General features: G+C 41.6%; 1 protein-coding gene and 1 long non-coding RNA gene across 3 annotated transcripts in view; one reads left to right on the top strand and one right to left on the bottom strand.

Moving 5' to 3' along the window:
- The window catches only part of LOC137097273 (uncharacterized), a 145,140-nt gene extending 129,406 nt beyond the window's left edge, over nt 1–15,734 (bottom strand). For both annotated transcript variants that reach the window (XR_010910104.1, XR_010910105.1), the window contains exon 1: nt 15,461–15,734. This is a non-coding gene — a long non-coding RNA (uncharacterized lncRNA). The remainder of the gene's footprint in view (nt 1–15,460) is intronic.
- A 3,824-nt stretch (nt 15,735–19,558) lies between these two features.
- CTNNB1 (catenin beta 1) overlaps nt 19,559–22,716 on the top strand; it is a 32,440-nt gene continuing 29,282 nt past the window's right edge. The window contains exon 1 of the mRNA XM_060781769.2: nt 19,559–19,672. The gene's annotated coding sequence lies outside the window, so the exon portion shown is untranslated. The remainder of the gene's footprint in view (nt 19,673–22,716) is intronic.

Genomic DNA, 22,716 nt, shown 5'->3' with positions numbered 1-22,716 from the left:
AGAGGGCATGTGGGAAATGGTAAGTAGTCAACCAAAAACAAGAAAAACTGAGGACAACCTTAACATTTAAGAATGTAAACCTGTATACCTTTAAATTTAGGTTGTTAGTGAGTTGGAACCAGAATTTTATGAAATTACATTTTGGACTGTAGATTCGATTCCCACTTACAAGATGGGCAATGGACTTGCCAGTTATGGGATTTGGGGAACTCCAATCCCCAAAAGTGACTTTCCCAATCAATTCAGGAAAAGGATATGCAACTGTCTGGTAATAATTCTATATTTCAATCCTAAAGAATATATTTGTGCTACCAGTCTCTCAGCCAGATTCAATACACGTTTCCTTTAAAACAAATGCTATGTTATTCACTGGGACTTATCTGAAGAGAGTATGTAAAGAATTGCAGTCTTCGATTCTCTGCTGAGGTGAAGTACAGATTGAACTGAATAAGAACCCACAAAACTAATTTGTTCAGTGAGACAGAAACAAATGTATGCATGAACTGTGAGTCTAATATTGCCCCAAATACAATGTAAGTGCTTTTTGGCTCCTCCAAATTATAGACGCTGCTTGCAATATCAAAGTCATCAATGGCAAGGGAACGGAATGCTTTAATCCCATTTAAGCAAGGCATAAAAAAATACATATTCAAGGTTTTCATTCTCATTTTATTTTTATTTTTTAAACCTTTCAGAACTTTTAAAATTAAAAACATCTGAGCAGAAAAGTCACAAAATGCATCTATATAACGAGAGCAGGTGTCCAGTTAATCATGATACAAATTCAAGGAGCTCTCAACCAAAATATCTGGAAAACTCACTTTCCTATAATGATTAATGCTTGATTAATGCTTTAAATCTGAACCAATATAAGTCCGCTTTTATAACGACTAATTCAGGTTTCTGCATGACGGAGAATAATCAATTCTTGTTTCTTACGAAGCCACTTACACCACTGAATAGTTTTAAAAGAGCCGTAATATATGGAGTTCTCTCTCTTTTTCTCCTGTGAGGGAGGGAACACACACTTCAGTCATAAAAACATACATTTACTTCAGAATCGCGGAGCCAAAATATTCAGCAATTTTTCTTGTGTGCAGGATGTACCATAAACTGCTTTCTTTCCCAGCAGTAAATGGGATACTTTTTATTCATGCAGACATTATAGTAAACTGTTACGAATATTGCCACAGTGATGCAGCTATGGGGAGGGGTTTGGCAGTTGTTATCCAGACAAAAGAGCTGCTGACATCAATGAAAGTTTGGTCCGATTAAGGGCTTAAGGATTAGACCGGCAGAATGGCACGAAGAAGCAGAAGAAATACAAAAAAGGCAATGACATGTAAGGATTAGTCAGTGGCTGCCTGGAAAATGGAGATCCTATCCTGCAGGAGAATTGGCACCTAAAGCAAGACATGTTGCTTTGAACAGAGATGCAAAGTGTGGGATTTGGAATTTCCTGTAAAAATGGGAAAAATCTCAAAAGATTTATTTAGTATCAAAAAAGGGAGAGATAAATGCTCTGCGTTAGAGGAAGAAGGGATGCAACATCTCTCAGAAAAATATATATGTTAGAACCTATAATTCCCAGGTTACTATAGTCACTATTCTCAGATGCCTACAGCAATCTGGAATATACATTCAGTCCTCCATATCCACAGATTCAGCATCCACAAATTCCACCATCTACAGCTTGAATTTTTTTTAAGTCTAAAGAGAAAAGCTTGATTTTGCCATTTTATATAAGCAACACTATTGTACTATCTATATATATAAATGCTCTGTGCATAATGAATACCTTAAAAACAAAAGAACCAATGAATGAAATCACACCAAATTGGGCAACAAAACGTCTCACCAAGCAAGGAGTGACCATCATTCAAAAATTATGATTTTTGTCATTTGGGAGTTGTAGTTACTGGGATTTATAGTTCACCTACAATCAAAGAGCATTCTGAACTCCATCAACGATGGAATTGAACCAAACTAGAGCATTGACCTTGAGTTTGGGAGTTGTAGTTCACCTACATTCAGAGAGCACTGGGGACAGTTACGGATCTGGACCAAACTTGGCACAAGCACTCAATACGCCCAAATATGAACACAGATGGAGTTTGGGAAAAATAGAACTTGACATTTGAGAATTGTAGTCACTGGGATTCACAGTTCACCTACAATCAAAGAGCATTCCGAACCCCACGAATGACAGAATCAGGGCAAACTTCCCACACAGAACCCCCATGACCAACAGAAAATACTTAAGGCCATCCAATCTAACTCCCTTCATCAGGGCAAGCAAATGTAATCAAAGTCCTCCTGACAAAGAGCCATCCAGCCATAGGTATAGATAGGTATGATTCACACACAGATATAGTATCATAGATTTGAAAGGGACCCCTAAAGAAGGACAATGATATGTTGCATGTTCCAGGGTGGGCAAACTAGACACTCTCCACATCAAAGAAACAGCAAGAAATACTGTTTACCCACAAGCATAAAGAAATTACATATATTGCAACACTTTCTTATTACTTTATTTTCCAGATCAGCAGACTGGGCCACAGCAACGTGTGGCAGGGGACAGCTAGTGCCATTATGTATATTGGAACGTGAGCATCCACAGATTTTAGCATCTGCAGCAGGTCCTGGAACAAAACTGCAGCAGATACAAAGGGTCCATAACATATTCTGCATATTTGTTAAAAATTAACCATTGTTTTGATGTCTTATATGTGAAAGGGGTCTTTCATTGCAGTTGCTATTCCGAGCTCCAGTACAACATTTTAAAATAAACGTTAATATTATATAGCGTTGCATTTTTGCATCATCTTCCCCAATCCTCTTTTCAACAATGGCACTAACTTCCCTCTCTGAATGTCAGTGCAATGCTTTTATAATACCACAATCTCTTTTGCTCTGTTACTGGTACAAATCTTCAAGCCGAACCTTTAATGTTAGAAATGACATTTTATTTCTAGTGGACTGGAGCTAGAATTAATCATCCTTAGAGCAGTCACAAAAATCAATAGGACTTTGGTTAGTCATGCCTAATTTAAGTCCCATTGACATTGTTGGATCCACTTTTAAAGGGATGATTAGGTCTGGATCCATCCCCCAGTCTCTATCTTCGCAAAGATTTGCATTCTGAACAGTATTAAGATCACTTTTCACACTTTCAAAATATGCCATGGGAAAGAAGTAGCCAACATTAGACGCCCAGTTCTAAATGTGTCCTGAGCATTATCTCTTAACATGACAGTAACTGCAGATAAGAAGTGTTGGATGTGTGAGTTCAAATATGGGCTTGCTCATGCACATTTACATGGTGAGGGACAGCCATTTTAGCTGTTCCCCTTTACCTTAATTCTCATTGCTTTTTTAAAAAAAAAAATCCTAAAATTCCAAGTAAAAAACATCAATACATATGGGGATGTGTATATAGAGATGCAATATTACTGATGCCAATGAGGAAGCAGAGACTGCATATGATTAAGTGCAGCAGAGCTTCTGTGTCTGCCAAGAATGGTTGGCATGGAGAAGGGCTCCACCAGAGAAGGGGGGAAGTCCTCCTAGGATGGCAGGCTCCACATACTGGAGTACATCTGCTCATGGTTGTGATTCAACCAGGCTGCTTATGTACGTCAAAAAGAAGTTACACCAATGGCCTCATTGCCATGCAAAACGGAACTCAGCGCTCACATTCCCCTGACATCCAGATCAGAGGGAAGTTAAATGAAAATACCAAGGAAATCTAATCAAACTCCAAGAAATTAAGTTTACAGCATCTTTTATAGCATACGTGCATGCACAGAGCTTTGGTTTTCCGATCAAAGAATAAACATCTCAAGGTTAAACCAGAAAGGCAGAGCAACCTTTTAAAAATACATAGGACATAATTGTTTGCTTTAATTATGTAGCTTCTCTTTGGAGTTAGGCATGGCAACAAGAAAGCAAAATCAAATACAAAAAAAATGTTGGCATTTGAGCCTTAACATTTCCAATAATGTGAATACCTGGATAGTTTTAGTCAAATAAGGTGCAGTAAGGCTATTGTTTTGGAGGAAAGAACTGGCAAAACCATATTTGAGTATTCCTTGCCTAAGAAACCCCTATGAAATTCATGGGGCTGCCATAAGTCGACATAGGTTGCCTGGATGATGCACATGTAGCTAGTGCTTCTTTGTATGCAGTGAGGTATTCTTTTGTCCTCCTGGCATGAGGATGACCACAGGCAGTTGCTTAGAGCACTCTGAGTTCACCTTAGCCAGTGTCTGAATGCTGTCCTACATTACTGGCATATGCCCATCAGGTATTTAATTAGTATTCAGACTCTTGAATTAATTATATTTACCACCAGAGGCAGGTAGATTTCTCCTTCTGACTCATTTGCAGGCCCTACACGCCACACTCAAAAAATCATTTCCCAAGCCAATAAAAAACAAGTTTACTCAGCACCAAGTCCAATTGCACTCAATGAGACTTTTGTCCGTCATGCTTCAGATTAGGGGCTTGATTCCTTTTCTCTTCCAATGGATGGCACAAAAGACGTACTTCTGCACTAGCTACTACACAGAACCACATACCATACAGCCTCCCCACCCTTGATCTCTCTCTCTCTCTATCACTCTCACACACATATGCATACGAGATGCCTGTGTGTTTACCTCCATTATTGACAAAGCTGCAAGAGAGGCTTTATGTTCAAGGCTGGACATTGCATCAAGTCTATTTAATGGCTTCTAGAAAACCCCATCATTCCTGATTGTGGTTGAGGATTCTTTCCCTTTGTCCTTCGCTGCCAAGGATTATGACATTCAAAAGTGTTGGTCCTTGACAACAGGCACATGAGATATTAATAACAGGACACCTCAATCTGCATATGTATGTGTGTCTGTGTGTCTGTGTATATATATATACACACACACATATACATATATAGTTTGGTGCAGGGGTGGGGTGGGGGCATAATGATATTCAAAGAGGAAATGGCTGGGTTATGTGGTTCAGATCTCACACACCTGCAGCAAATTAATTTGTTGTCGCACATTAATTATCTCATAGCTTCTATTTAGGCTGCAGCTGTTGCTATTATGTTAATATTTTCAGCATCCCTCTCTACAACAGGTTATGGCAGCCTCATAGACAGGGGGAAAAATCATGGGCTGGGTCTCCTTTCCACCTTTCAGGTGTATACAGAAATAAGTAAACAAAAAAATACAGGCTTCTTTGGTCGGGTATTTCAACTCCTATTTGGTGGCCGATCGAAAAGGGATGGGGCAACTGAACTCAGAAAAAGGATAACAATGGACAAAGATGGCGCGTGCAGAAATTGTGAGAGGAAAAGAAGAAGAAGAAGAAGGGGGGAAGAAAGAAAGAAAGGAATACCGAACACTGCAGTGTTGGGGCGGTGAGTGTTCGGATGGGGGGGCGGGGAAAATGCTGCAGTTTTCATGAAATAATAAGGTAGAGAAAAAAGGCACACAAAGAGTAGGTTTTTCATTGTCTGTAAAATATAAACACAGATGAATTCTGTCTTTGGTTTGTTCATGCTTTTCACTCTGCACAGCAGGGATGTTCTTAAGAAGTTGCCCTCTGCGAAATTTCACTAAATGGAAACCGTGGACCTTGCATGATGTGATTATAATCACACCAGCCATCCTTTTTACATAATTTTTTGTTTAAAAAAATCCAGTAAATCTTCTTATTTTCCTTCCCCCCGCCCTGCAAAATATAGGGGACCCGTATTTGTATACGAGTGCATATATCTGTGCGTTTTTAAAAACAACCCTTCAGCATCTTAGGAAGCCTGAAGATATAACTGGCTCTATATCCCATCGACAAGTCTCCATGGAGTCAAAAACAATATGAAAATTTTGAGCTGACAAGAACATGTCTGCAGCCTGCAGTCACCGCAATAGCTCACCAGGTTGCCTACTAACCAAAAGATCAAAAATTATCGATTTCATGGCGCTGCGTGCTTGGGATAGAAAAGCTACTTGAAAATTTGCATTATTTAAGGAATGGAATCAGGGAAAAGCCCAGTGTTTTAGGATGCTTTAGGGTGTAAAATGGTTTTATGTTTTAATCTTATCAATGATTTACTATAATTCTATTATTTTTAACAGCTGGGGTCTGGAAGTGATTTTTTTTTAAAAAAACGACGAATTTCTGATTTTGCCGCAGTGTACATCTGCAGTCCCAGAATCCTCTGGTAAGATAATCCCCCTTGCGAAGGGGAAACGCCTTTAACCTCCTTGTGAATACAAAAAAAAAGAAAAAGAAAGAAGAAGTCTGCAACCATTTTGAAATTTGAGAAGAGATGAGAAGGATGATGAATACTAAGGGATGGAATGATATTGACTCGACAGTGAAGACAAACTGAAAGGAAGACATACTGTAAGCGCGTTATGTCCTTTGAGTTTCTAGCGGTTGTCTCCATTGCTCATCATCTTCCATCAATGGATGCCACGCCGACATATGTCTAGCAGAGAACAGTAACTGTGTTCCATGTGCTTAAGAAATCCAGAGCTAATATCTGAGATAGGAGATAATGGGCAAAATTTAAAGCAGTATACTATAGCATTGTGGTGAAAGAAGCTTACTCTTTAGTAAGGGCACTGGGAATGGGAGGCTTAGAAGTTGTGATACAGATACAGGACAATTATAGAGATTCTCTTTGTTTTCATAGAGATTCCTTTTTAAATTAATCCAATGAACTTTTACATAGCTTCCATGTATAAATGTATCCAGCATGACAATCAGTATTCAGAGCAGTTAAGCCTTTTATGATTGGGGGGGAAATCGTTTTTGAAAAGGTTTAGTTAAGCTAATATGTACACTGCAAATTTGAAGACCACACTATCCGATTCAGAGGTCTGTTAAATATAATTCTCTTGCCAAATATTTTCAAATTAGCTGTCCAATCACAAAAGATTCATGTGGATGAAGAAATCTGCTCTAAACTGTTAATAAATAAAAGGAGCTGAAATAGAACGTTTCCAAAGTAGTTGAAAGTAGTTAATTCCACACCCATCGCAATTGGCCAATATTTAAGTGGCATCTTATGACTGAAAATAGTGGGACCAGGTAGAGATGAAGGTATGGAAAAGCATTGCTTCTAAGATTATTTTCCATTTGATTGACATTAATTTTTCCCTGTAAGGCTGGCTTCACTCAAACATCCCATATTGACTGAAGCAGAGAATATGAATAACATAATTAAGAAAGGATTAGATATATATTTAATGATAATTTTGGTTTTATGGGAAACTGGACAGAAAGTGCTTCAAAAAGGAAACCTACCAACTCAATTCAGAACAGTATATGCCAGAGGACCACTTACAATGGTATCAAGCCTGCAACATGAGTTGAATCAAATTGGTATCTTTGATTCTTGAATCTATCCTCTACCGTTTTGCACAAAGTATATACATATAATGCCTATTTATATGTTTGAATGGCCTTGCAGATATCCTCCCATTCATGCTGTTTTGGTTTCATTACGCCCACAGCTTCATCAGATACTGCATGACTAATGTGCCTCTTGCTAACCTAAATCCCTAGGACACTTTCAGTTGCTAAACCAAACCAGAATTAGAAAGTGTACCTACAAGGACAACTACAAAAACTGAACCAATCAGTCTTCTGTTGTATTTACCTAGGATGAAAGCGTGTCTTTTTAAAAATGTCGCATTTTACAAAAATATATTCTACCTTATGTCATTCTTCTTATAAATATCTGAAGCAACAAATATATTATTATTAGTAGTAGTAGTAGTCTGGTTTTTTTCTCTCTGAATTGTAACTGAAAGCGGTTATTGCATTATTGAAAGATATTTAGACGGTTACAGTCACACATTTTGAACTTCAGCTTTGGCTCATATTAATTCTATGACACTCCAAAAATAAACTGGAGATATATGTGAATGCTATAATTCCTTTTGAGATATGAGAATGTGAACAGGTGTACTGTAGAAACATATACAAAAAGGTTGTGTGTTTTCTTCCTACATGCTTTAGTCTAATGTTTGTCTGTTCAACAATTAAACATTTCAAAGACAGAGAAGAATCTTAATATTTATAATATGGCAACTGTAAAAAATAAAACGGGAAATTGTTCCTATGGATAATATTTACAATCCTTATATTTGATCAGAATAATTCCGTTACAGCAGTAAATTTTTGGTTTAGGCTCAAATATATTTTTCAATTGCGTGAAAGACACTGTATTAGTCGTTGATATTTGACAAGTGCAATACCAGCCAATATTAGTGCTTTATAACTCTTTTGCAATTATTTATAGCTCTGCTATTCCATCAGAAAAGCCAAAACATGTAATCTACACAACAGCTTCTCTTTTGCAGGTATGGAAACATTTTGTATCCTGAAAGCACTGATATTGTGTTATCAGGTTGTACCCAAAATGAAATTAAGGTGTTGACTGAACCCTTTTAGAAAATAAAATATTTTTAAAATTAATCTGGATTTTTTCTTTAGAATACGCAAGATTAGAAGTCAATTATACACATCTTTCAAGGCCACACATCAAAGGCCGAGGCCCAGTGTTTTGATGTTTCTTTCCTCTTTCAGGGGCACTGCCGTTTAATTCTTCAATATATTTCTGAAACATACATAAGCAGAATTTAATATTTTCAGTGTAAGTTAGAACGAATTAGTGCAATCATCATTTTCTGCCTGCTGTTTAAGTTTAAACAAATGAATCTGATTTTAGCGTGATCTGTTAAAGGTATTTACATATTTAAGAGAACTAGAAAATCCTGTTTCTGAATGTAGACACAGATAATAATGATATTAGAAGGTAGTTGTTTGGGTGTGTTTTTGGCCAGGGATAAGGGAATGATAAACCTGTACTGCATTAAGAGCAGCCAACACAACAAACATCAAACTACAGCCTCAGAGGAAACTTCTGAAACTAATATATATATATATATATATAGAGAGAGAGAGAGAGAGAGAGAGAGAGAGAGAGAGAGAGAGAGGGAGAGAGAACAATAATTACAAAGAGTGGGAATCCACTAAAGTAAGCCTTTGTGTAAAACTTTGTTTTTTGTTTGTTTGTTTGTTAAAAATGCAATACAACTGTTTGGTTTGCTCTTGACACGATAAATAAATAAACCTGGTCAGTGAGTGCTAAAATATAATTAATGGCCACATTTTTGTGTAAACTATAACTCGTTGCAGGGCTTAACAATTCAAATGCAAAGCGTTATTTGAAGTTAGTCCCGTTAACAACTAGACTATTTAGAGCATGTTAATCCCCCAAACCTGTCATCTTTGACTATAGAAAAAGGTGGTTTTAAAAGGATCTAATAAAGCAATCACACATAATATGCAAACCAAGTGAACCTAGTATTTCATAACATACACACTATGCATTAAAAAGCTACAATAAGATACAGACTAATGCACAAAAGGGGAGGGGAAATCAAAGGCTCCTTGACATAAATTTGAAATAAAGTTTAGAAACCTACTCATGTGGTTCCCAGTGCGGATGATCTTTCCTCGGTCTGCCCGGATCCCAGGGCCGGAGAAGGAGATAGATACAAACTGTATCCCTTCTGCTCCAGCAATATGCCGACTTCAATAAACCCGCTCTTCAGACCTCAGAGGGTGGGATGGCACACAAAGAGCCTCTGAAAGGTATCAGGGACCATGAAATGCTTCAAGGGCGGCAGACCGATTCCCCCGTTGTGATCAAATACCCAGTGCAATTACTTACAGACAACTTGATGGTAATACCCAATAGCACCAATACTTTTGATAACGTGGGTCTTTGTGGCGAGGCCTAGAAATTGGGTCAGGAATACCCCACCCGCATTTTATAAAGGATGGGAGTAGGCCTTTAGGCAATAAACCTAAATCCATTTACTCTTGCTCAGTCAGTGGTACCCTGGAGTTACCACAGTTGCACAGGTAAATGTTTACTGCAAGATGACTGTCATGTTGCCACAACAGCTAGGATTCAGTTCAAAACATACTTTTTCTTGCTTACACTTACAGTAAGACACACAATAATTTTGATAGAAATGAAGCAAAACACTGAAGACTAGGTTGTTACGTTTGGAGCATTATCAAGCATTCTCAATTTTTTAAAAAGGTTTTTTGAGACTAGGAGAGATTCATAATAAGAGCATATATTCTTTATTTCAGGCACTGTTGGGGTTTTTTGTGTGTTATATTGGTTTTGTTTTATTGAGAGGGAAAGTTTAATTATTATTTTTCATGCACACACATACTTTTTCTTTTCTTTTAATTTTTTTCAAAGTGATGCATATGAACATTCAATGCAATAAATGGATCTAAAATTATATTTATTTCCTAGTATCTAATGTGGTATGAGAATTTTGGGAAAACTTTAAAACTCTTGAATTTTTGTAACATTCCACTAGTTCAGTGTAAAATTTTGAATCAAGGCCTGAATATCTGTATAGGTTTTGGAGCAAAGAATCTATCCGCTTGTAAATACTTGCACAATAATTTTCTTCTCTAAGTGAATAGAGGTAAGCGCAGTTTTCCAGCTACTTCTTGTTGTGTACCTTTAAGTTGTTCGTGACTTATGGTGACCCTAAGGACACTTTATCATGTTTTCTTTTAAAAAGCTGAGATCCTAACCCAAGGTCCGTCAATGAGTTTCCATGGCTGAGCAGGGAATCAAACCTGGTCTCTAAAGCCATAATTCATTTCTCAAACCACCACATCACACTGTCTTGGAATAAAATGTCTTGGAATAAAATGTATGCAGGTTGGGTATTTCTTATTAGAAATATTAGAGAGCAAAACTGTTTTAGATTTCAGGTTTTGGAATATATATATATATATATTCCAAACATGAAATTCATTTATGTTTCATATACACTTTGTAGGCATAACACGATGTTTTAAATAATTTTGTGTACGAAACAAAGTTTGTGTACTCTGGACCAACAGAAAGCAAAGGTATGGTAATTTTGACAATTTTAAGCAACTGAATGATTTTGGATGTAAGAGCATTTCAGATTTTCAGCTAAGAGATACTCAACCTTGATTTAGTTACGGATTCTGCAAATTGAGATGGGTGACTTGTGGTTCTCTGGGTGGTGTGGGACTACAATTCCCCACAACCCCAACCACCATAGCTTATATGGTCAAGGATGATGGGAACTGTAGATGGATAATGCCTTGAGTGCTACAATTTGCCTCCCTCGCTATAGATACTTAAATAAACCAAAAACGGCCTGAATTGTACATAGTGGGGAAGAAAAATTGAGGTAACTCTTCACAAATACGGTTGGCGGCAATGAGAGAGGGCCTTCTCGGTAGCTGCTCCGGCCCTTTGGAAGTCCCTCCCCATTGAGATTAAAACTGCCCCTTCCCTGTTGTCTTTCAAGAACTAGTTCAAGACCTACCTGTTCAAGCAAGCTTTTGAGGAATGAATTCAATTGCTAATGACAGCAAAGTCGATTGCACTGAGCTTAGCAAAACATACTATTTAATGGATGAGTCTCCACAATAATTGTAATTGGTTTAAAATGCTTTTAATGCTTAATATTATTTCTGGACGCTATTATGCTTTGTGCGATTTTTGTCTTGTAAAGGTAAAAGTTTCTCTTGACGTTAAGTCCAGTTGTTTCCGATTCTGGGAGGTGATATTCATCTCCATTTCTAAGTTGAAGAGCCAGCATTGTCCGTAGACACCTCCAAGATCATGTGGCCAGCATGACTGCATGGAGTGCTGCTACCTACCCACAGAAGCGGTACCTATTGATCTACTCACACTTGCATGTTTTTGAACTGCTAGGTTGGCAGAAGCTGAACCTAACAGCGGGAGCTCATCCTGCTTCCCAGATTCAAACTGCCAACTTTTTGATCAGCAAGTTCAGCAGCTCAGCAGTCTAACCCGCTGCACCACCAGAAATCTTGTATTTTATATTAAATGTGCTTTGTATTGTATTACGTTGTGAGCTGCTTTGGGTCCCATTAGGGAGAAAAGCGAGATATAAATAAAGATTTTATTATTATTATTAAGCATAGCCAGCTTTCAGCAGCCAGAATAAAAATCAGTGGGTTTTATTTATTGGACTTTTCAGGACAGCCAGTCTCCAATTGAAAGTAATGAATGGTAATTAATTTAGCCCAGTCAGAGCAGACACTTGGCTGTCCCAGTCCAATCTCCAAACATCCTTTAGGGGACTTACGACCAACGAGGGAGAGCCAGCATATTGTAACGCTTTGAGCATTGGACTATGACTCTGGAATCCCCGTTCAGCCACAAAAACCCACTGCATGATCTTGGAGAAATGACACTTTCCCAGCCTTAGAGAAAAGCAAGAGCAAAAAAAATAATCTTGCCACGAAAACTCCTTGATAGGGTCACTTTTAGGCTTGTCGTAATGTGGAAAGCATGCAGTAGCATCACCACCAACAGATACCACCACTGGCAATAAATGTATGCCCACAGAAGCTCCTGATGCTGTTTTCAAGAGTTGATGAGGCAACTTTACTCCCTCCACCCAATCCTAATCATAAGGCCATTTACACATTACATATACAAACTATACAGTGATTTACGATTAAGTCATGCTTTGCAAACACTAAATAGCCTCCTTGTATAACTTAGGCCCTTTTCCAAACAGCTGAATAAAATCCCACATTTTCTGCTTTGAACTGGAATATATGGCAGTGTGGACTCAGATAACCCAGTTCAAACCAGATATTGTGGGATTTTCTTCTTTGATATTCTGAGTTAGAGCTATATCCTAGAATATCAAGGCAGAAAATCCTACATTATCTGAGTGTGGACTCAGATAACCTAGTTGAAAGCAGATATTGTGGTATTTTCTGCCTTTATATCCTGTGTGGAAGGGCTCTTAGATTTCAACCAAGCTAAAAGTGACTGTCATAGAATCATAGAGTTGGAAGAGACCTCATGAGCCATCCAGTCCAACCCCCTGCCAAGAAACAGGAAAATTGCATTCAAACCACCCCCGACAGATGGCCATCCAGCCTCTGTTTAAAAGCTTCCAAAGGAGCCTCCACCACACTCCGGGGCAGAGAGTTCCACTGCTGAACAGCTCTCACACTCAGAAAGTTCTTCCTAATGTTTACATGGAATCTCCTTTCTTGTCGTTTGAAGACATTGTTCCATTGCATCCTACGGGGTTTATTCCCTCACAAACATTTCCTTTTCTTTTTCTCAGGCAGAGCTTTATCATTTTATGTTGTATATGTTGTAATTGTGATTGATTAATCATTGCATTATCTTGTTCTATTTTATTTTGCTTTTATTGTATTCTTATGCTTTATCTATTTTATTGTGATGTTCTGTTATTTTATTGTATTTTGCTGTAATATATTTCTGGGCTCAGCCTCAGGTAAGCCGCCCTGAGTCCCCTTTGGGGAGATAGTGGCGGGGTATAAATAAAGATTATTATTATTATTGTTGTTGTTCCGTGTCCTAGTCTCCAGGGCAGCAGAAAACAGGGTTGCTCCCTTCTCCCTATGACATCCTCTCAGGTATTTATACATGGCTATAAGGTCTCCTTGAAGTGACTAGCTTGACCTTGAAGGAGCTGGGGGTGGTGACGGCCGACGGGGAGCTCTGGCGTGGGCTGTTCCATGAGGTCACGAAGAGTCAGAGACGACTGAATGAATGAACAACAACATAATGTCTCCCCCAGTGGCGCAGTGGGTTAAACCCAGGTGCCAGCAGGACTGAAGACCGACAGGTTGCAGGTTCGAATCCGAGGAAAGCGCAGATGAGCTCCCTCTGTCAGCTCTAGCTCCTCATGCGGGGACATGAGAGAATCCTCCCACAAGGATGGTAAAACATCAAAACATCCAGGCGTCCCCTGGGTAACATCCTTGCAGACGGACAATTATCTCACACCAGAAGCGACTTGCAGTTTCTCAAGTTGCTCCTGACACAACAAAAAAAAAAGTCTCCTCTCAGCCTTCTCTTCTTCAGGCTAAACAAACAGAAGCAAAAGCCGCAGGGGTTGGAGAACAAAACGCAATCAGATCGTAGGATTTTATATAATGAAATTCCAGAATATTTCTGCTCATTCCCTAAAAAAAATGATTTTTTTTTCAAATCCTAATCCACAGAGTAGAATCATAGAGTTGGAAGAGACCTCATGGGCCATCCAGTCCAACCCCCTGCCAGGAAGCAGGAATATTGCATTCAAAGCATCCCTGACAGATGGCCATCCAGCCTCTGTTTAAAAGCTTCCAAAGAAGGAGCCTCCACCACACTCTATATAGAGTATATAAAGCTATCCATGGCTATAGCAACAGAATCTAGAACTAAGGCAAAAACACATTTGTTATGCTATTTGGACATTGAGGAAGTTCACTTCCCATTACCAGCTAAAGTTCCAATTTTTGGCAGCATCTTTCATATAGTTCAAGGGTGAATCTACTAATGCAGCACTTTGGGAATGGGATTCCAAGATTTTTGAATGAACATCCTTTTTTTTTTTTTGAGGCCACATATATACCACTGTTAGTAAACAACCATTAGGGTTATTAATGGGAATAATTGCAGGGAGGGTGGTTTCAAAAACTTCTGCCACTTTTTCATAGAATCATAGAATCAAAGAGTTGGAAGAGACCTCAAGGGCCATCCAGTCCAACCCCCTGCCAAGAAGCAGGAATATTGCATTCAAATCACCCCTGACAAATGGCCATCCAGCCTCTGTTTAAAAGCTTCCAAAGAAGGAGCCTCCACCACACTCCGGGGCAGAGAGTTCCACTGCTGAACGGCTCTCACAGTCAGGAAGTTCTTCCTAATGTTCAGATGGAATCTCCTCTCTTGTAGTTTGAAGCCATTGTTCCGCGTCCTAGTCTCCAAGGAAGCAGAAAACAAGCTTGCTCCCTCCTCCCTGTGGCTTCCTCTCACATATTTATACATGGCTATCATATCTCCTCTCAGCCTTCTCTTCTTCAGGCTAAACATGCCCAGTTCCCTAAGCCGCTCCTCATAGGGCTTGTTCTCCAGACCCTTGATCATTTTAGTTGCCCTCCTCTGGACACATTCCAGCTTGTCAATATCTCTCTTGAATTGTGGTGCCCAGAATTGGACACAATATTCCAGATGTGGTCTAACCAAAGCAGAATAGAGGGGTAGCATGACTTCCTTAGATCTAGACACTATGCTCCTATTGATGCAGGCCAAAATCCCATTGGCTTTTTTTGCCGCCACATCACATTGTTGGCTCATGTTTAACTTGTTGTCCACGAGGACTCCAAGATCTTTTCACACGTACTGCTCTCGAGCCAGGCGTCCCCCATTCTGTATCTTCGCATTTCATTTTTTCTGCCAAAGTGGAGTATCTTGCATTTTTGCTGCCTTGGGACAGAGAATAAAATGGGTTAGAATTAGATGATACATTCAGCGCCCACAAAAGACTTAAGGGACCCGCCCACGCCAGACAACTACAAATCTAAGTTGCACAACACAAACCGTTTTCTGTGTAGCCTGATTTAGACGTGAGTCCCGATGAGATTGCTATAGAGAGAGAGAGGGTCTGGCTCCTGCGTCAGGATGTGGATTGCATCTGGGCTGCAGAAGGAAACTCTGACTCCCCCCCCCCCTCCTCTTTTGGGTTGTATCCCCTCCAAGTAAGCTTCCTACTCCTCCCCTCCAGCAGTTTGCATAGGATTAATGGCATTAGGGATCAATCAAGCGAGAGCTATCTTAAGGCATCAGAGAGCTCTTTCTCTCTCTGAATCCCCCACCAAAGACCAGGATGAAAGGGCGGCGCGCGGGTCCGAGCGTCCCTCACGTGGCCTCCCTGCCCTTAGCCCCGCCCACTTACAAGGGGGCGGGGCTAAGGCTGTAAACAAAGCGCCAAATTGACTCTGGGATTGAGCCAATGCATTTTTTAATCGTGTCAAGAGCGAACCAAAACAGTTGTATTGCATTAAAAACAAACAAACCACAAAGTTTGCAGATTTGGTATTCTATTAAATGTCCTTTGACCAGTATCTGGCCACTTGGAGTGCCTCTGGTGTTGCTGCAAGAAGGTCCTCCATTGTGCATGTGGCAGGGCTCAGGTTGCATTGTAGTAAGTGGTCTGTGGTTTGCTCTTCTCCACACTCGCATGTCGTGGATTCCACTTTGTAGCCCCATTTCTTAAGGTTGGCTCTGCATTTCGTGGTGCCAGAGCACCTTCCAAATCACCCAGTTTTCTGTGTGCCCAGGAGGGAGTCTCTCATCCGGTATCAGCCATTGATTGAGGTTCTGGGTTTTAGCCTGCCACTTTTGGACTCTCGCTTGCTGAGATGTCCCAGCGAGTGTCTCTGTAGATCTCAGAAAACTATTTCTTGATTTAAAGCATTGACGTGCTAGCTGATACCCAAACGGGGTGGGCTGGAGATGTCACTGCCTTGGTCCTTTCACTATTGGTTACTACACCCCAGCAGATGTCAGGTGGTGCAATACTGACTAAAGTGTAATTTCTCCAGTGGTTTAGGGCACAGACACCCCGTGATAATGCGATATGCGGTTTGAGCCTGCCACTTTTGGACTCTCTCTTGCTGAGATGTTCCATTAATCTGACCTGATCACCATGCTCAATATATCCCATATGCATGGGGATATTGGGATAATGATACAAAAGGTTTGCTAGGGTAGATCCTCAGCCCCCTCCTAGAGCTTTGGAGAGCTTCTGTTCAACCATCTCAAAGCTCCCTGCTTGAGCAGTAATGGCATGATCATCAGCATAGATGAAACTCTGTCCCTTCTAGCAATGGCTGGTCATTTGTGTAAATGTTGAACATTGATAGAGCAAACACGCTCCCCTGAGACAGGCAGTTCTTTGGCCCTGGAACTCAACAAAAAAGCTCCTCTATTGTAGCAGAATACTATAGTACAAGGATCAGTCTCAGCAATTACCCTACTAGGGGCCACTCAATTCTAGGGTCAATTAAAGGACTATAAAAAAAGGTCTAGGCCAGAAGAAAAGGTGCCCTCAGATGACCTGGAACTGGGGAATGAATGGAGTACAAGGCCAACTCCTAACTGTTGGACCAAGGGCTTGAAACTAGTTCTTATCGAAGGCCTGATGAAACCACCAGGTCTTCAAGATGTTACGGAAGGAGGTGAGGGATGGGGCCAGCCTTATCTCCTTGGGGAGTGCGTTGGGGGGCCACTACCAAGAAGGCCCTCTCTCTTGTCAGCACCAGCCAGGCTTGAGACAGTGGTGGGAGCGAGAGGAGGGCCTTCCTGGTGGATCTTAGTGTCTGTGCCAGTTCATAGAGGGAGATGTCGGTTCATAGAGGGAGATAGGTGGGGCCCGAATTGTTTAGGGCTTTAGATGAATTTGGCTCAGCAACTTATCGGCCAAGATGCATTAATCCTACAGTTGATCAGGCAAGGGCAAACTTGGGCCCTTAAGCGGCTGAGGGGGGAAAGGAAGGGGCCTGAGGCTGTTAGGAATGGTGGGAGCTGAAATCCAAAACACTTGGAGGGCCCAAGTTTACCCATGTCTGTTGTAGATATACTTCCCTTCATCTTTTCCTTCCAGGCCTCAAAATGGCAGGCTCTCTCATGTGGAAACACTTCCCATCCACTTCTCTTGTTGACTTTCCCGTTCCAGCCTGGAGTGAAGTTTGGAAACATGTGGGGGACTTTTGTTAGGAAGTTTCCCACACCTTTTTCTGTTTATTTTGACTTTTGAAGCCCTTCTGCTCCTTTCAAGGCCTTCTATGAAGAGAACGCACTAATGTAAACACAGCAACTTGCCTTGTTGAAAGGATAGGGAAGAAGCGCCTTCTTTGGAGGCTTCGAAACAGAGGCTGGGTGATGGCCAGTTGTGCTTTCCCAATTCAAACTGGATGATCCTTGAGAGAGGCATGAGGATGGAAGTCTTCTGGAGTTTGAAAGGAGTGGCAAACAATATTCATATCTAGCAACATTTTTATTTTATTTTGTAGCAAAAGCATTGCATGAATTAGTATAAAACTGATAAAAATAGAAGGCTCACAGGCGGCTAAATATCTTTTGATTCAAAACGGGCAACAGCAATGGCATTGTCTATAGCCTCCAACAATTCCTCCTCTGTACATGAGACAGGGCACAGTGGACAAACATACAGATGTGGAGTTGTCTGTTCCACTCCACAGTCACACAAGCAACACTAAAAAGGCTTGGAAAAGTCAGGAGGTAAGACAAACTTTTGAATTCCTTCGTTTTTGTTTCCTCTTCGCGGATCCTGAGGGAGACATAACATCCCAAGTATTTGCTGGGTTTCCCTGAAACGACATGATTGGGGACTACAAGTGCTGGTTTTGACCTATAAAGCTCTATACCAGTGGTTCTCAACCTGGGGTCCCCAGATGTTTTTGGCCTACAACTCCCAGAAATCCCAGTTAGTTTACCAGCTGTTAGGATTTCTGGGAGTTGTAGGCCAAAAACATCTGGGGACCCCAGGTTGAGAACCACTGCTCTATACGGTTCTGGCCCAGCTTATTTGTCCGAACGCATCCACCCCTACATCCCACCGCATAGGAGGCCCTGCTCTCGCTCCTGTCAACAGCACAGAGGCGTCTGGCGAGGACGAGAGACAGGGCCTTCTCAGCTGTGGCTTCCTGCCTATGGAACACACTCCCAAATGAGGTAAGATCTGCTCCCTCCCTCCTGGCTTTTAGAAAAAAATTAAAATCATGGTATTGGGACCAGGCCTTTGGGCAGTAGAAGGAAATGTATGCAGCATTTCAGAAAGACAATGACTGGAATGGCGATTTGACTGACGAAACTGTTTTATTGTTTTAACGATTGTTTTATTACTTGTGGATGCACTGTTTTTAACTTGATTTATGTCTAATTGTTTGTTGTTCATTCGTTCAGTCGTTTCTGACTCTTCGTGACCTCATGGACCAGCCCACGCCAGAGCTCCCTGTCGGCCGTCACCACCCCCAGCTCCTTCAATTGTAGTGTATAATTTTAATTGTTTGTAGTGGCATTGAATTTTGCCATTACTTATGTGTAAACCGCTTTGAGTCCCCCTCGGGGTGAGAAAAGCGGTATACAAATACTGTAAATAAATAATAATAAAAGAAATACAAGTCTTCTGGTATAAAAACCATACTAGGATGCAAAGGGGTGCCTGTAGCTTTAAAAAAGGAGGAGGGGGGAAAGAGAGAGAGAGAAGCCAGGCTCTGCAGCCCGCGCTCGCGCCTCTCTCCCCTCAGGTTGCGGGAAGCCGCCTCATTCCTCGCGTAGAAAAAGGTGTCTCTCTCTCTCTCAGTTCCCAAAAGTAGCCCCCTCCGCGCCTCATTACACTCGGAGGCGAATCCCTGCACCCTCCCGCGCGCTCCCACAATCCCTTTCCTTCTCGATACACACTGAAGCTCTTCTTTTCCCCTCACTTTATCTCCCTCCGCGTTTAGTTGCTTCCTAGAGAGAGAGAGAGAGAGAGGGCGCGCGCGCCTCTGTGTGTGTATGTGTGCGCGAGCACGAAGCAGGCCGCTGATTGGGCGGAGCGGGGACTATTTTCTCTACCTTGTGGAATGCTGCGCGCGCGCGCTCGGGGCTCGTCGGCGGCAGGATACACAGAGAAGTCTACACCCTCACTATAAGAGGCTCCTGGTGAGCGGCGCCATTTTAAGCCTCTCTCTCTCTTGGTTCGGTGGGAGCGACGGCGACGGGGGGAAAAGGACCGTTCCGGGCGAGGTGAGAAGCGGGGGAAAGAAAGGGGGTTTCCGTCGCCTGACGCGAGGGATAAAGGGTTCGCGGTTTGCTGCAGCTTCTTTCCTTTCGGGGGCTTCCTCTCTCCCCCTTCGCGCTTCCCCTCATTCCTCAGAGAAACTTGGGCTTGGTCGCACTACTTTTCCTCCTTGAGGTTGGCGGAGGGAGCAATAATAAGGCAGCGGTGTGTTCCCTACAGGAAGTGAGTGGATTTTGGTGTGTTTTGGAGGGAGGGGGAGATAAGTGTGAGGCGGGGAGAAATGGCAAAGTGAGTGGGGCAGAACTTGGGGAGGGAGAGAAGGAGGGAGGGAGCGGTTGAGGCAGGAAAGGGGGAGAGTTGGGTCCGAGAGGGGGAGGTCCCGGCGTGTTTGCTCCCATTTTGGGGGGTGGGTGAGTGAGTGAGTGGGTGGGACGGAGCTACCCCCTCCTCTCGCCCCTTGTGTGCCCGCGATGCAAGTTCTCGCAGTGGGATCGCCTTGCACAAGGGCCGCTCCGTGCCTTGTTTGTTGTCCTGCGGTGGGGAGGCTTTCTCGGCCTGCGTGTTGTACTTTCTACGGTGTTGAGGCGAAGGGAGGTTTCCAGGCAGCGATCCGCCCCAACTCTCTCCTTCCTCACGCGGATCCTGGAGGTGGGGATCCCTGCAAAAGATCTCCTCAAACCGCAATGCCTCGCGAGCGGGCGCCTTGCACGACATGGGATTTGGGAGCCCTTCCGTCCCGACTTCCTGGCGGGGTGTCGCCTCCAAACCTCCAGCGAGGGGCGGGGGGAGGGGATGGGAAATCGTCTCGGGTTTGTTTGCATTGTGTGCAATGAAGTTCCTCTTCTTTTGGCTTTGGTTCAGGTTGCATACTTTGCGGGAGGGGCGCTCTTGGTTGCTGGAGCCCTGAAAGTGTACTATGCAGGCTTGCACGGCTTCTGTGCAGGATCCGACTAAGCACACCATGTTTTGTAGCTCAGTTTAAAAGTGTAGATGTAGGGCAGGTTTCGATGGCTTCTGTGCAGGATCCGATTAAGCACACTATGTTTTGTAGCTCAGTTTAAAAGTGTAGATGGTAGATGTACGGCAGGCTTCGATGGCTTCCGTACAGGATCCGACTAAACACACCGTGTTTTGTAGCTCACTTAAAAAGTGTAGATGTAGGGCAGGCTTCGATGGCTTCCGTACAGGATACGACTAAGCACACAATGTTTTGTAGCTCAATGTATTGTCGAAGGCTTTCATGGCTGGAATCACTAGGTTCTTGTGGGTTTTTTGGGGCTATATGGCCATGTTCTAGAGGCATTTTCTCCTGACGTATGCATGTGAAACGTCAGGAGAAAATGCCTCTAGAACATGGCCATATAGCCCCAAAAAAACCCACAAGAACCTTTTGTAGCTCAGTTTGAAAGTGTAGATAGTAGATGTAGGGCAGGCTTCCGTACAGGATCCGACTAAGATCACGGTGTTTTGTAGCTCAGTTTGAAAGTGTAGATCAGGCATGGGCAAACTTTGTCCCTCCAGGTGTTTTGGACTTAAATTCCCACAATTTCTAACAGCCAGAGGGGGAGAGTGTGGGATGCCTTCCACGCAGCTGAATACAATCCCACATTTATTTTGTTTTGAACTGGAATATGTGGCATTGTAGACTCGGACAATCTAGTTCAAAGCAGATATTCTAGGATGATATTCTGGGTTATATTGCTGTGTGGAAGGGCACTTGGGAAGCCATTCCCATTCCAGGGAAATGTACTATTTCATTTGTTGTCTCCAGCAGGGGAAAGTATCCCAAGGCTTGTTTAGACATCTCACCTGGAAGATATTTTGGGACTGTTGGTCCTGCCATTTAATTTGAAATTGCATTAGCTATGAAAGTTGATTTATCCCCTCCCCCATATTTAGAGGGAGGGGTGTATCTGCATATTACTTTGAGAGCCCTTCCACACTGCCATTCATCCCAGGATCTGATTCCACATTATCTGCTTGAAACATGGAATATATGAGCCCCTACTGCCAGATAACCTGGGATAATCTTGGGGCCCTTCCGTACAGCCATGTAACCCAGAATACCTTCTTTGAACTAGAATATGTGGCAGTGTGGACTCAGATAACCCAGTTCAAAGCAAATATTGTGGGTTATTCTTTTATATTCTGGGTTATATGGCTGTGTGGAAGGCCCCTTGGATCAGATTCTGGGATAAAGGGCTTGTGTGGAAGGGTCCTGAGAGTACTGCTATGACTTATGAAAAGCTGTTACCTAAATACATTAAATCCACAGAATTGTGCTTTCTGTCTTTCAGGTGTATAAAGAAGCTGTAATAATTTAGTACTGCCTTTAAAAAGAGCTCAAGACATGTGTGTCAATGGGAATGTAAAAACAAATCTAGATGAAGTTGTGATTTATCAATAAGTGTTTTCTAATGGTATTTCCTGATATCTTGGAGTAACAGTACAAGCCTAGGTATTTCAATAAAACTTCAAGCATAATTTTAAATATTCCACTATGCCCAATCAAAGTTGGAAATGTTTGCATTCCTGACCTGAATGCCTAACCTAACTTGAGGGCGTTGCCTTGTTCCTGCAGTTTAAGTAGCAATTTTGGAAGCTGCTAAAATAGTGCAGTTCTCAGCAGAAAACTATGTAACACGTTTGCTAAAGTATTTTATGCCTGTCTTTCACTGTACCTAGAAATGCTCCCCTCATAATACAGCATGTTTATAAGATAAATTTATCTAACTTGATAGTTGACTCCTTCCTGTATAGATATATAGATCTCCTTCATAAATCCACAGATTATATCAACAACAAAAATGAATAGTTGTTTAATCCATAATCTTCAGTGAAATAATCATCACTGAGTACTTCAAATTAGCAGTACTACCACGGAAAAATAACATGACACATTATCTTCCCACAACTAGATATTTGAGAAGAGTTAAAGTACAGATGCATACTTTATTTCACTTAGTTTCTCAAATACACGTTCAGTTTATAACATCTCTGTTTAACACAAACTGGAAGTAGTACTTGTCTTAAAATGTGAGGAAAATTA

Source organism: Anolis sagrei, chromosome 6 (genome assembly GCF_037176765.1).
Source record: "Anolis sagrei isolate rAnoSag1 chromosome 6, rAnoSag1.mat, whole genome shotgun sequence".
NCBI lineage: Eukaryota > Metazoa > Chordata > Lepidosauria > Squamata > Dactyloidae > Anolis > Anolis sagrei.
Note: the sequence above shows the minus strand (reverse complement) of the source record. Positions and strands in the feature narration are given on the sequence as shown.